Source organism: Orcinus orca, chromosome 3, assembly GCF_937001465.1.
Source record: "Orcinus orca chromosome 3, mOrcOrc1.1, whole genome shotgun sequence".
Classification (NCBI taxonomy): domain Eukaryota; kingdom Metazoa; phylum Chordata; class Mammalia; order Artiodactyla; family Delphinidae; genus Orcinus; species Orcinus orca.
Genome location: NC_064561.1, coordinates 159,125,637 through 159,139,194, shown reverse-complemented (window position 1 = coordinate 159,139,194; position 13,558 = coordinate 159,125,637). Strand labels below are relative to the sequence as shown.

The following is a 13,558-nucleotide window of genomic DNA, read 5'->3' as shown; positions in this document are numbered from 1 at the left end:
GACTGTCTGGGCACTGCAGGGCCCTTGTTTTGGGGGCTGCTTGGCAAGCGCTAAGGGTGGTGGGAAGACAATGTTAGTTGACCACACCCGATATGATGCTTCTTTACAGTTTCTATCAAGCCTGGGAAAATTCAGAGATTTACGGGCTCCTTGACTACAAAGATTAGTTTGCCTTAACAAACGCAATGTCTATGAAATTAAATTTATAGAGTAATTTATAAGATGATTAATAACAAAGTTGTTGGGAAGATTAATTTAGATAGTGCATGTCCCATACTCAACCTCCAATTCATAGCTATTTTTATGTATTATTGACTAATTTCTCTGTCATGTGCTATTTATATTATAGCTATTATACAATGCACATCTTCCATGTTCTATTAAATTTGTTTCTTATTGGATGCTCACAACCACCCTGCAGAATACGTGGCATGATGCCCATTTTTTTTTTTTTTTTTTTGCGGTATGCGGGCCTCTCACTGTTGTGGCCTCTCCCGTTGTGGAGCACAGGCTCCGGACGTGCAGGCTCAGCGGCCATGGCTCACGGGCCCAGCCGCTCCACGGCATGTGGGATCTTCCCGGACCAGGGCACGAACCCGTGTCCCCTGCATCGGCAGGCGGACTCTCAACCACTGCGCCACCAGGGAAGCCTGCATGATGCCCATTTTACAGATGAAAAAGTGAGACTTAGAAAGGTTTAGTATCTTGTCAGGGTGACACAGCCTGTGCAGGATAGGGATGGTATTAAAATTCAGATTGTTCCTCTTTCAAGGCCTTTGTTTTCCACTACACTGGAAGGAATGTCAGGTTAGGGTTTCAAGGTCTGTCCCCAATTGTTTTCATCCATCCATCAATTTAAGAATAATTTCTTTTCCCGAGGGGTATTTTTACAAAATGGTTGTATCTGTTTTCAATATACGTGTCTTCTCCACTCAGAGCAATTATACATTCTAAGAGGACAAGGAGTGTATCTCGTAGCTCTTTCCATCTCAAGTGTCATTCACAGAGTTGGTGCTTAGTAAATATTTGCTCTGTGACTCTTCTTCATTCCTATGTACTTCTAGCAACATCTAGTTGAGAAGGAGTAAAACCTCTTCATACCTCTTAAGGAATGGAAATTCTCTCTTACAAGTTAGCTCCGGGGATGAATGATTTCTTGTTTGCCCTCTAATTTTAGACACTGTGAGGAGCAGCTGTTCGACAAGATACTCTGGTAGTACCGCCACTCACATCAGTCGCTCTTTCTGCAGGACCTGCACCTATGAAGGTTGGGAGCGTGTGACTCTGATGCAAGTGCATCTCTGTTCAGTTGGACCACATGAAAGGGTAGCTCCCCGCTGTTATAAGGAGGGCAGTTCAGCTGAGGAAGAAATTCCTCCAGGAAGTCAAGCCACAAGTAAGTGTGTGTGTGTGTGTGTGTGTGTGTGTGTGTGTGTGTGTGTAAGGGAGTTGGGATCGGGGTGGTGGCAGAATCTCTACCTGGTAAATGGCTGAGTGGTCATCCCATACACAGACCTCAGGGATCAGTGTTTTCGGGGTATCTTGGAATGAGTCTCAAAATAAGAAAGTCACCAACTTTGTCATGGGATGGACCATGAAATTATTTACCTTTTATATCATTATAAAACCTGAGGCTCACTTGGTTATCTGGGTTAAATGGATGCATTTTTGCTCTAAAAGGCAAAAGAGGGTTTGATTAAAGGAACAGTGGGGTGGGCAGTTGGGTGATGATTCTCATGACCCAACCATCTGCTGGATCTGCCTAAACGAAATAGTTGATTTTGAGGCCTTCAAGTACTGTTGTGTCTCCTCGAGGTCGTGTGAACCATGATAGGACTAGAGGGAATTCCTTTGCTTTATTTAGGGGAGTTTAGGGGAAATCCTCTAGCCTCTGTTTGCGCTCCCTCCCAAGGTGTTTCCAGGCTTAAAATGCTTACCCTTTTGGCCGGAAAGGGTTCATTTACATCTGCCTCTTCTGTTTCTAGCCTGGAGGTTGGGTATTAGAGGGTAACGAGCCTTTTCAGGGTGGCTGGCGTTTTTGTTGATGATGTTGTTGTTATTTTGCTTTAGTTTAAAATTCCAAATCCAGAAAATGACTGTGGGCTGGGCAGGCCCGGTTAGGAGGCCCAGAATGGAGACGGGCCCCATATTTGCCGGGCAACCTGGGAGCCCAGGGCCGCACAGAGCCTGCTCACTCACCATTGGTTTTATTTAATTTTTTATTAAGGTAACATTCATATAACGTAAGATTACAATTCAGTGGCACTTAGTACATCATAGTGTTGTGCCACCATCACCTCTATCTAGTTCCCGAACATCTTCATCATCCCTCAGAAGGAGATTCTGTGCCCATTACCGGTCACTCCCCGTTCACTCCATCACCCCCGCACCCCGACCTCGGGCCCCTGGCAACCACTCATCTGCTCTCTGTCTGTAGAGTCAACTCTTCTGGACATTTCATGTAAATGGAATCATACAGTTTGTGGCCTTTTGTATCTGACTTCTTCTAGCATAATGTTTCCAAGGCTCGTTCATGTATTGGAGCATGTGTTGGAACTTCATTCCTTTTAAAGCTGAATAATATGCCATGGCATGCATGGATGTACAACACTTTGTTGATCTGTTTATCTGTCGATGGACATCTGTGTTGTTTCTACATTTTGGCTATGTTGAATAGTGCTGCTAAGAACATTCACGTACAATTGTGTGTTTGAATGCCTGTGATCAGTCCTTTGGGGTATATACTTAGGAGTGGAATTACTCAGTTACATGGTAATTCCGTGTTTTGTTTTGTTTTGAGGAATTAACATTGATGGTCTGGCCTCTGGTCTACTGTTAGGACCATTAGAGGGGCTTTGTTAGAATCATGAAATCAGAGCCTTAGAAAGAGCCTTAAAGATGATGTAATCCACCTTCTCACCCATTCCAGGAAGTCTTGTCTATAACAAACCTTATAGAAGCCCCTCCATCCCCTGCATGCACAATTCTAGGGCAGAGGGACAGACACCCTGCCTGCCGAGGGTGGCCAGTGTCACCTGTTGGCTTGCTCTAGTTCTGCCCTATAGAGAAGTTTTCACCTGGAATCCATAGACTTTTGGGGTTTATCCACAGATGAGCTTCAGCGTTGAGAGGTGCAAGGCAGAGTTTGTAACTGTCATCGTTCTTTAAGGGGTCCCTGAATCACTGCTCTGGAGTGACCCAGCAATGCCATCTCTCTCTTCTGCCCACGAGCCTTCAAAGGCTTACTGGCAGGCCGCTGCTTGGTTGACAGGTGCCCTCTGCTCACCTCTGCCATCCAGATGCAAAGAACAGCAAAGGGTCTTCCCAGACGCCCCGCTGTGAGAAGACAGAGCCCAGGCTGAAAGGCTGTGCAGAAGCAGGTAGAAGAGCATAGCAAGCCCCTCGCGTGGGCCCCACTGCCTGTGACCTTGGCCACCTGTGGTTTACTGCAGATGCTGAAAGAATTTGTTATCCAAGAGATTGTTTCATTTGGAGACAAGGCCATTTCTGAAAAAGCTGAGAAAGTCCTTGAAAGTTGCACAGTTTCTGATGTTGGTAAAGTGAGGAAAATGTCATAATCAGCTCTTTTTTTAAAATAAACTTTTTATTGACATATAATACACCTACGGAAAAGTGCACAGTCATAAAAGCACATTCCATGCGATGCTGTTTCTATGAAGTGTAATAACAGGCAAAATGTATCTGTGGTGTTAGAAGCAGGATAGTGGCTACCCTTAGGAGGGCAGTGCCTGGAAGGGAGCACAAGGGTGCCCCGAAGAGCTGATTGTGTTCGGATTCTTGACTGGGAACAACTCTTTGTGAAATAGCACTGAGTATGCACCACACTGAGAACAGACAAAGCCTGGGGTGAATACGGTTCAGACGGCTAAGCCTCCTGTTTAGGGCTGTCGTTGGTTTCTGTCTTTCCGACACCCTTCCCCCGACCCCTTGCTCTGGAGGATGCCCTTTCTCACTCAGTCCATGTGCCGCAGGGGGTCTGTCCCACCCTCTAGCTCCAGGAGCCAGCACGTAACTCAGAGGCTGGTTAAGTGATGGCCACATGATCCAAGTTAGACAATGAGAATCCATTTCAGGACTTCTGCTAGAGCCTCTGGGAAAGAGGCATAAGCTCTCAGCTGGAGCTTCTGAGCTGGTAGCATAGAACCTTCAGCTCCTGGTGGCCCCCTTTGCTACCATGGGCAGCGTGCCAGCTGGAAGTGAAGCCAGCACGGAAGACAGAGAAATCAAGACCCCTGGTGAGTGGGTAGATGGACCCAGCCGTGTTGAGAGCTATCCCCATTCCCCATGGACTTTTCATTTATATGTGTTGATAAATTCCCTTCTGCTGTTCTTCAGGTTGAGTTTTTATCCCTTGCCTCCAAGGGTTCTACAGATTGAAACAGATTTGTTTCCTGACCAGTCAGTCGGAACTATTAGATGTACTCGTCCAAATCTGACTTCTTCTACTGTAGCACACAGTCTCTCTGTGAGCCCCTGTGAGTGTAGTGGCAGCTCCACATGGTGAGGGCTGTGGATGGAGAGATTGGGGGGACTTTAGAAATAGCTATCTGGTTGGAGGGATGAGCTGAAGGGGATTTGTTACAAAGTTGTGTTGGCACAGCTCACACACTGTTTCAGGTGGCGTGGGGGGAACTTAATGCTGTCACTGGGTCACTGCTTCCTTCCATGCTCCTGGTACTTGGCTCTAGATAACTTTTCTATGTATAAGACAGAAGTAGAAGAGATGAGCACACGTAGCCTGATGGGAGCTTACCAGCCTGCTGGAGATAACCAAGAAGGGCCCAACAGTGACCTCCCATTACCCATTTTATGTAAACTCTGTATTTTAAAATATCCCAAATTATAAAGTACATAAAGGAATTCTAAGGTGGCAGTTTTAGGAATAAAATTATTAAGGTGGTCTTACCTGGGAGGGCAGAGGAATGCACTGAATCAGAATCATCTAAAATGAAAGTGATTCTAACAGTATCTTATGTTTTGCTGTATAGCTTTTCAGCTATTCATTGGATGGAAAATATTCTTCAAAAAAGCATTTAATGATTTATGATAATTTTGTAAGTAGAGTCGACCCTTGAACAACGTGGGGTTGAACTGCATGGGCCCACTTATAGTGGGCTTTTTTTTCAGTAAATATATTGGAAAAATGTTCGGAGATTTGCTAAAAAAACCGATGAACCATGTAGCCTAGAAATAGCAAAAAAACTTAAGAAAAAGTTAGAAAAGTCATGAATGCATAAAATATATGTAGATACTAGTCTGTCCTTACATAGGCATAAGGTGAGTGATATTTAACATAAAATTAATAACTTATTAGTTTTTCTACTATTTTATAACTTTGCTTTCAAAGAATTACCTTACTATACAGTATGCCTGTCTCTCCTAATTGGAGAAGCTGTGTTTGAGACTATTTTCATAGGTAAGGTTTTTTTTTTTTAATGTGACAATGTTTCCAATACTGTGTTATTAATATGACTGTAATACTGTATTACATTTGAATGTAATGAATTACATTACAAATGTAATGAATTACATTAATATGACTGTAATACTGTATTAATATGACTGTATTAGTCATATTAATAATTTATTCAATTAGTATACAATTAACAATTTATTTATATAAATATATTCATATAAATATAACAATTTATTCATTAGTGTACAGGCTAGGCTACTGTGAAGCAATTTTATCAATTACACTAGGCTACCATAAAGCAATCACATTGCTGCTTCCTTATCAATGCATGAGTCATTATACCTGTAAATAAATAGGAATTTCTTTTTCACATTATTCTTTCATTTTTGATGTCCAGTGTTAGTAATACGTATAACCTCCATAGCGTTTTGTATCATTTAAGACAATATGATGTAGGTACTGACAGACGATTCATCTTGTAAACAGATGACATAAACTTGTGACATTGACAAATACAGTACAGTACTGTAAATGTATTCTCTCTTCCTTAGGATTTTCTTAATAACATTTTCTTTTCTCTAGCTTACTTTATTGTAAGAATACAGTATATAATACATATGACACACAAAATATGTATTAATCGACTATTTATGTTATGAGTAGGGCTTCCAGTCAGCAGTTTTTGGTGAGTCAAATCTGTAGGCAGACTTTCAGCTGCACAGGCAATTGGCACACCTAACCCCCATGTTGTTCAAGGGTCAGCTAAACAAAAGAATATCATTAAAATAATGAACAGGTTTCTTGCTTTTGGCTTATCTTGCTGTCAACTGCTCGTGTTCGGCCTGGAAGTCCATACAGGGCTAGCGGGCTTCTGGGTATCTCATGGGGGCCTGTTAACAGTGCGTGGTTGTGATTCAGCCCTTCAATAAATACCTGACTTGACCTAATTCGATGCAGGTTTTTTGCTCTGAATCTCACGAGTCTACCAGCAGCCATGTAACCTTGTTTCAACCTCACGTTCAACCCTCTTTGACTCATTTGCTCACCCTGATGTGAGCAACTGCAATAAAAAAGACTTTCACAAGGTCCACAGGAAAAGAGTATTTTCGATCTTAAAATTGCTTATGAGGAGAGAACCACTCTCATCACTAAAAAGAAGTTTAGAGATGACCCCGAGTTCCATCTGGCCTTATTTTATCGAAAGGGGAAATGACTTGCATAGCCAGTGGTAGGATAAGACTGGACCCCAGGTCTCTGATGCTGCCCTACCTGAACGGGGGCACTCACCCCTTGGGGCTGGGAGAGGCTCGGCCTTTTCATGGAACTTCAGGACAGCCTGCCTGTTGTTGGAAGAGGGGAGGATAGAATGAGAGGAAAGTCCTGACTCTGGGCAGAGTTCACACAAATGTACATCCTTTGCATGTCCTCATCCTCTGAAAGCTGCTAAATGGGGACAGAAATAGCCACAGGTCATTTAATAGTTTCATTTTTAGCAGTTGTTACAAATTCCTCCTCCCATTATGCGGCTCACAGGAGTGGTTAAAATAAGGCAGATGTGACTCTTTAGGTTTCATTTCTTTTCTTTCCCTTCCTCTGCTGGGGAGGCTAGTGAGCTGTGGTTTCCAGAAGTAAAATGTACCAATAATTCATAGCTGGATAAATCTGCTTTTGAACTATACCATGACCTCCAGGATTAAAATTAGCAGCTGCTGAGACCATCTTACAGTACTGGTGTTCTGCATGGATTATTTTGTTTAATTCCCACACGACCCCTACGAGGCAGACATTATTATTGACCCACGTTTCTGATGAGGAAACTGAGGCTCAGAGAGATTAAGTGACTTGCTCAGGGTCACACAGTTCTGCCACAAGCTTCATTCACTCTGAAAAACCTCAGACCTGAAGAAGAGCAATGAAAAGGACAGTTTTTGAATGTTAGAGAGATTGAAATCCGTAATATATTTAGATCGTGGGATTTTTCCCCAGAATCATTTCAGAGAGCTGAGAAATAATGGTCCACATCACCATAGATGGGGTCCTCAGCTTTAACCTCAACCTTTCTCATGTCTACACAGTCTGACAACAGAAGTGCTTTACCTGCACTAAGTGTAAATCTTGACAGTCCTCGGAGGGACGGTCCTCGGAGCAGATGTGTGTCCTTTCTCCATCTGCTGTGCCTTTAATGCTCTTTGGGGTGTGTATGTGCTGGGTTTGTCAGCCCAGGGAGCACAGCTGATTCCTGGCCAGCTTCTGAAGGCTTCAGGCAGATTCCTGGGGAGACGGGGACACTATGGCCCTGGTTCTCATCACAGTCTTGTTTTGCACTTTCTAAAAATATTCATGACAAACAGCTAATGGGCATTTTGGCCACATGGCTCTAAATCACCACTGCCATTTCAAATGGAATGCTTCTCCTTCAGGCCCGTTCATCTTGATTTATGTGATTGGGATAGATTCAGTTCTGTTTCACAGAACTTCACTGCAGCCTACTCACCAGAGAAAAACAATAAAGTGCATTTTTGCCTCTTTTAGCAAGTGTTGCATGGTCATTTACTAGTCAAAAATGAAGCGAAATGAAATAAAAGCTTCATGGGGAAGAACACAGCTGCAATTATTGCCTAAGTATTATTTAGCGATACACAAGGGAAGTGAGCCCCATCTCTTCAGAAGAACAGTTGTTTCTGAAGTTAAGAAAGACTAAGGGGCAAAGATTTTTTTACAGTTTTAATGTAAATTGCTATAGTCTTTTCGGAAAGCATGTTGACAGTGTGTATAAAGAGACTCAGGGTGCATGCCCTGTCACCCCAAATTCCTTTTTGTATAAATACATCTTGAAGAACAAATTGGAAATAGAGACAATTTTGTATTCATCAGAGCATCACTTATGATGCAAAAAAAAAAAAAAAATGGACCATATCCTAAATTCCCAAGGAATAGAACTAGTAAAATAAATTATGGTGATCCATTTGTTATAGTTCTGCACGGTTATTAAAACATCAGCCTTTGAAGAATTATAACGATACGGTAAAATGTTTAAGATATAACAAGTGAAAGTACAAGCTTAAAAATGGAGTATAGAGGGCTTCCCTGGTGGCGCAGTGGTTGAGAGTCCGCCTGCCAATGCAGGGGACACGGGTTCGTGTCCCGGTCCGGGAAGATCCCACATGCCGCGGAGGGGCTGGGCCCGTGAGCCATGGCCGCTGAGCCTGTGCATCCGGAGCCTGTGCTCCGCAACGGCAGAGGCCACAACAGTGAGAGGCCTGCGTACCGCCAAAAAAAAAAAAAACAAATGGAGTATAGAGTATGACCTCAACTAAGCACAAAATACTACACGTGTACACACACATGCACGCACCCACACACTTTGGAAAAAGACTGAAGAAGGAATCCAAGATTGTGGTTGTCTCTGATTGGTGAGATTGTGGGTGACTTTATTTTCTTTATATATTTCTCTATTTTCTCCATTTTTTTTTTTTTTTTGCAATGAGAATTGATTCAGTTAAGGGTCAGAATTTATTTACTTAATATTTATTTATTTATTTTTTGGCTGTGTTGGGTCTTCGTTGCTGCGTGTGGGCTTTCTCTAGTTGTGTTGACGGGCTTCTCGTTGCGGTGGCTTCTCTTGTTGTGGAGCACGGGCTCTAGGCGTGCACGCTTCAGTAGTTGTGGTGCATGGGCTCAGTAGCTGTGGCTTGCGGGCCCTAGAGCACAGGCTCAGTAGTTGTAATCCCTGGGCCTAGCCGCTCTGCAGCATGTGGGATCTTCCCGGACCAGGGCTCGAACCCGTGTCCCCTGCATTGGCAGGTGGATTCTTAACCGCTGCACCACCAGGGAAGCCCTATTTACTTATTTTTTTAAGAAAAGCTCTCCCCGAGAATTTACTCAGGGTCTTATTTTGATACATCGGCATCCATAGCTCTATAGTGAATTCAAACTGAGACCTGCAAAGTCAGGACAGCTCTGGGCTTAGTCTGTTGTGATAAACAAGAGGGTGGCCTCAGGAAAAATAAAAGAGAAAGCGGAACCTGCAGTCAGAATACTGGAGTTCTCACCCAAATTTCGCTCTCTTACTAGTGAGAGTCTGGGGGAAACCATCAGGTACTGCAAGTTCCTCTTATTGCCAGGTCTCCCGGGAGAGGAGTAGATCCACCAGTGCCAGTTCTCGGCGAGACTAGGAAGCAGAGCGATGCTTGTACATCTGCTTCCATAGTGTTTGTTCCTCCTCATGATGCCCCCACCCCATCCCTCCTCTCATGCTGTCTGCAGCTCTCCCCCCAGAAAGACTGCTCTTTGGAAAGGATCTGGTTCCTTCTTTCAAATACATGTTTATTAAATGCAAGGTTCATTGACCAGTAAATACTTCAACCCACGACCTTGCCTATGGATAGTTACGTTTTCATAGGGAAAAGGGAACAACCTGTAAATCAAAGGACACCTCTCTCCAGCAGGTTGCCGGGTGGACGCACTGACAGTGTGGTGGAGTTCAAGGGAGGGAAGCTTCATTCGCCAAGGGCCTGGTTGTTGAGTCCAGGCCCTCTGCTTGCGAACAGGTGCATTTTCAGGAAAGTCATCCACCCTCCCTGAGCCTTCAGTGATTTTCCATCAGAAATAACAATAATTCCTTCGCAAGGTTATTGTGAAAGTGAAACCACCCATGTGAGATGAGCCTTGGCAAAGTATGAAGCAGAGGTTGCCCACTGGAGGGACAGGGGCTGAAGCTCATTGCACATGGTTTTGTTGGGTTTGCCGAGTGCCTCTTTTTCATTTATGAAGGATCGGATTTGTTGTCAATATTTTAAAATCAAGGGATTTCACATTTTTAAGTGTGGGTTTGTTTGTTTACTTCTCAGGGTCCTGGCATTCTGGCATGCACCCATCTGCTAGAACTCAGTAGCGGCTGTTCACTGTCACGGGGGTCCAGGGCTCAGCACCCACCAGGCCCAGCACTTGCTGCCGTGTCTCCATGGTGAGAGAGGGGAGTGATGATGGAGGCCGGGGCTTTGAAGGCAGAACTTCCTCCCCGAGTCTCTGCTGTACCATTTGCTGCTTGTGTGACTTCAGCCAAACTTGTCAACTTGCAAAGCCGTAACTTGCTGGACCCTCTGTTTCTTCATCCAAGTGGGATAATTATTTGTATCTTCCGAGAGGATTGCACCAAGGACTGAGTGAAAAAATGGATGTAGAACACTCAGAACATAGGTGTTTGATCAGATTTACATGCTTGGCCTCTGAAGGCATTTGACGTATCAGCTTCTTCTAGAAGCTGGGACTCAGACGATATTGTTTCTATTACTTTATCTATCTGTCTACTTATCTAACTATCTAGTAATTTCTCTGCTATATGTGAATTGGTAGTTCCGGGAGAAAAAATGGGCTTCTAAACAAATTAGAAACTCTTCCAAATATTCTTTTAGGCTAGCCAGTCTATCTTCCCTTTGGAGGATGTTACATGAATAACACGAGAACTCTTTTCCTCTTGGTGAGTTTGCCGTGCCGTCCATCCATTGATGACTCACCTCCTGTGAGTCTATATAACATGTTTTCATACTTAATTATATTCTACTGCTAGTTGCTGCCTGTCTTTCTTCTTCAACTAGAGCGTGAACTCCGTCCTATTTTTCTGTTCCTATATCTTGTACGGTACCTAGCATTTGGCAGGTAATAAATCGCTCGTGGACTGAACAGCCGAAGTTAGTGCTCGAACGATATGTAAATGGCTCTTTTGAAGGCAGGCCCAGTGGCATCCTTACAGGTTCTTACAGGGCAGGTCTTTCATAATAGCGACATTACCCGTCCCTTCATCTGTCCCCAGCAACCCCTCCTAGAGGTCCCACTCTCTGTCGGATTCTCAGCCAGGAGGTTAGGTACTTTCTTAGATACTGAAGCAATGGAGGAGGTGTGCCCATGGACGACACGGAACAGCCAGGCCTACCTGATGTGTAGTTTGCTGTCCCAGGCAATGACTCTGCATTCTGAGCGGCCGGAACGTGAGAGATGAAATCAGTATTTCCGGCGCAGGTAAATGGCTCAGGTGACCTCACATGTGTAGTTTTTCTGTCCTGGCCTTTCAATTTTCCCCCTTTAACTTTGCCTATTTTATAACCCCAAGCGCAAGCAACTTCTTATCCATGTGGTAACAGCGTTATACAGGGCTGGCCTCCAAAGTCCGTAGAATTGGGTTTGTCTGGAACTTTCTGAGGTAGTTACTTTCTAAAGAGTTCATAGGTGGAATTTCTCTTGCCACAGTTGAACTGAAAAGCATGGTCCTGTTGAGGGTTATGGCTTGGTGTTTGGCTTCACCGTGCTCTAAAGTGGTTTCCTTTTCTAAATCACATACATGTACTGAAAATTATATCAGTTCCTTGAGATTTGGGCAGAGTTGTCAGTTTGGTTTCTTTCGAAACCAGGGCAGGGCTTGCCTCACCCATGTTTACTGGCCACTGACAGAGGATCAGGAGAGGGTCGGCCACATCCTTATTAGGGAAAAAACGTTCTTTCTGTCTCAGCTGGTGTCCAAGAGAGGGTCTTCATTCACTTTAAAAATAAAAAAGGAAAGAAAATGACTTGCTTCGAGAGTGACTTTGATATTGATATCATTTGAATGAGTCATAAAATCTTTTTTCTCTTGACATTTATTCTCTTTGCCAATGCTTGATATCTTGGTGCTAATTCTGAAGAAAAAAGAAAAAGAAAAGAAACATTTTTTTTCCCTTTGTAGTTCGAACAGGAAAGAATCTTAGTGTAAAAACTGTGTTCTCTTTGTCCTTTTTTTTTTTTTTTGTATGTATAATTACTGAGGCTAAGGATATATTCAAATGATTTCAGGGGGCTTTAGAGAACTTTACTAAAAAGCTTAGTAGTGCTAAAAAAATTCTGCTCCTGGTAAGATTAGAAGTTCTGTGTTAGTGTGTGTTATGCTCCTGGCTCTGTCTCCACCTGGGGTACCTGAAGTCTGCAGGCTGAGGCCTCGGCAGGTCCCTGGGGAGACTAGAGAGGACGGAGTGAGGATGCCGGTAACTGGGTCACCCTTGTCCTTACCTTCTTCATTCAGATGAACAGGTCCTGAGTGTCCCTTGGGTGCCCCTTGCCTTGCATCTTCCTGGCCCTCGTGCTAGGCGTTTTCTTGTTCATATTTAATTTTTAAATTGTATTTTTCATATTAATAAAGAAATTCATATTTGTTGGAGAAAAATCAGAAAATATGGATGGACCAAAAGGGCAATAAAGACAATCCCACCATCCAAATAAAAATGCTGTTAAGGGGCTTCCCTGGTGGCGCAGTGGTTGAGAGTCCGCCTGCCGATGCAGGGGACAGGGTTCGTACCCCGGTCCGGGAAGATCCCACATGCCGCGGAGCGGCTGGTCCCGTGAGCCATGGCCGCTGAGCCTGCGCGTCTGGAGCCTGTGCTCTGCAACGGGAGAGGCCACAACAGCGAGAGGCCCGCGTACCGCAAAAAAAAAAAAAAAAAAAAAATGCTGTTAATACCTGTGTGTGGGGGGGTGGTGTGGAAAGAGAGAGAGAGAGAGAGAGAAGGAGACTGACTTTTATCTCTGTCTGCTTTATTCATTAGTTTCTTCCCAGCATCTAGAATAGTGCTGGACACATAGTAGGTGCTCAATAAATATTTGCTGAAAAAAATAAAACACATCTTAGAAGTCTCCCTCCTCCAGGAAATTCTCACACACCACCTAAGAGATCCTTTTCCAGCTGTCACTGAACCTGTGAACCTGCGGCCAAACCGTCTTCACTGGCCCTTCACTGTGCACACCTACTGCTCACTTCTCCATACTCCACGCTCGTTAGAGACTTGTCCATTCCTAGAGGAGTGTGCCATTAGCCTCTTGGCCTTCCTGCTTTAGTATCTTCCCCTCTAGGAGGGAAGGAGGTCTTTGTAAGGTCAAATTTCTTTGATTTCAAGTTATACTTATGCCTCCATGTCCTGCCTTGGTGAAAATCTGCACTTTTCAGTGCCATGCTCATTGTATACTTCAGTAGTAAGGTGTTCCCTAAACCACGTAAATGAACTTTTTCTGATACCAAGAACTAAAGGGTATGTTCTAGGAAACAGCACGTGAAATTTTAGCAGAATTTGTCTGAAGTGTGCCTTCTACCACAACCAA

General features: G+C 43.8%; 1 protein-coding gene across 5 annotated transcripts in view; it reads left to right on the top strand.

The window, feature by feature from the left end:
• PDZD2 (PDZ domain containing 2) overlaps positions 1 to 13,558 on the top strand; it is a 373,328-nt gene that overhangs the window by 83,524 nt on the left and 276,246 nt on the right. The window contains exon 2 of one of the 5 annotated variants that reach the window (XM_033421313.2): positions 1,251 to 1,396. The exons of the other annotated variants lie outside the window; for them this stretch is intronic. The gene's annotated coding sequence lies outside the window, so the exon portion shown is untranslated. The remainder of the gene's footprint in view (positions 1 to 1,250; positions 1,397 to 13,558) is intronic. 5 annotated transcript variants of the gene reach the window in all.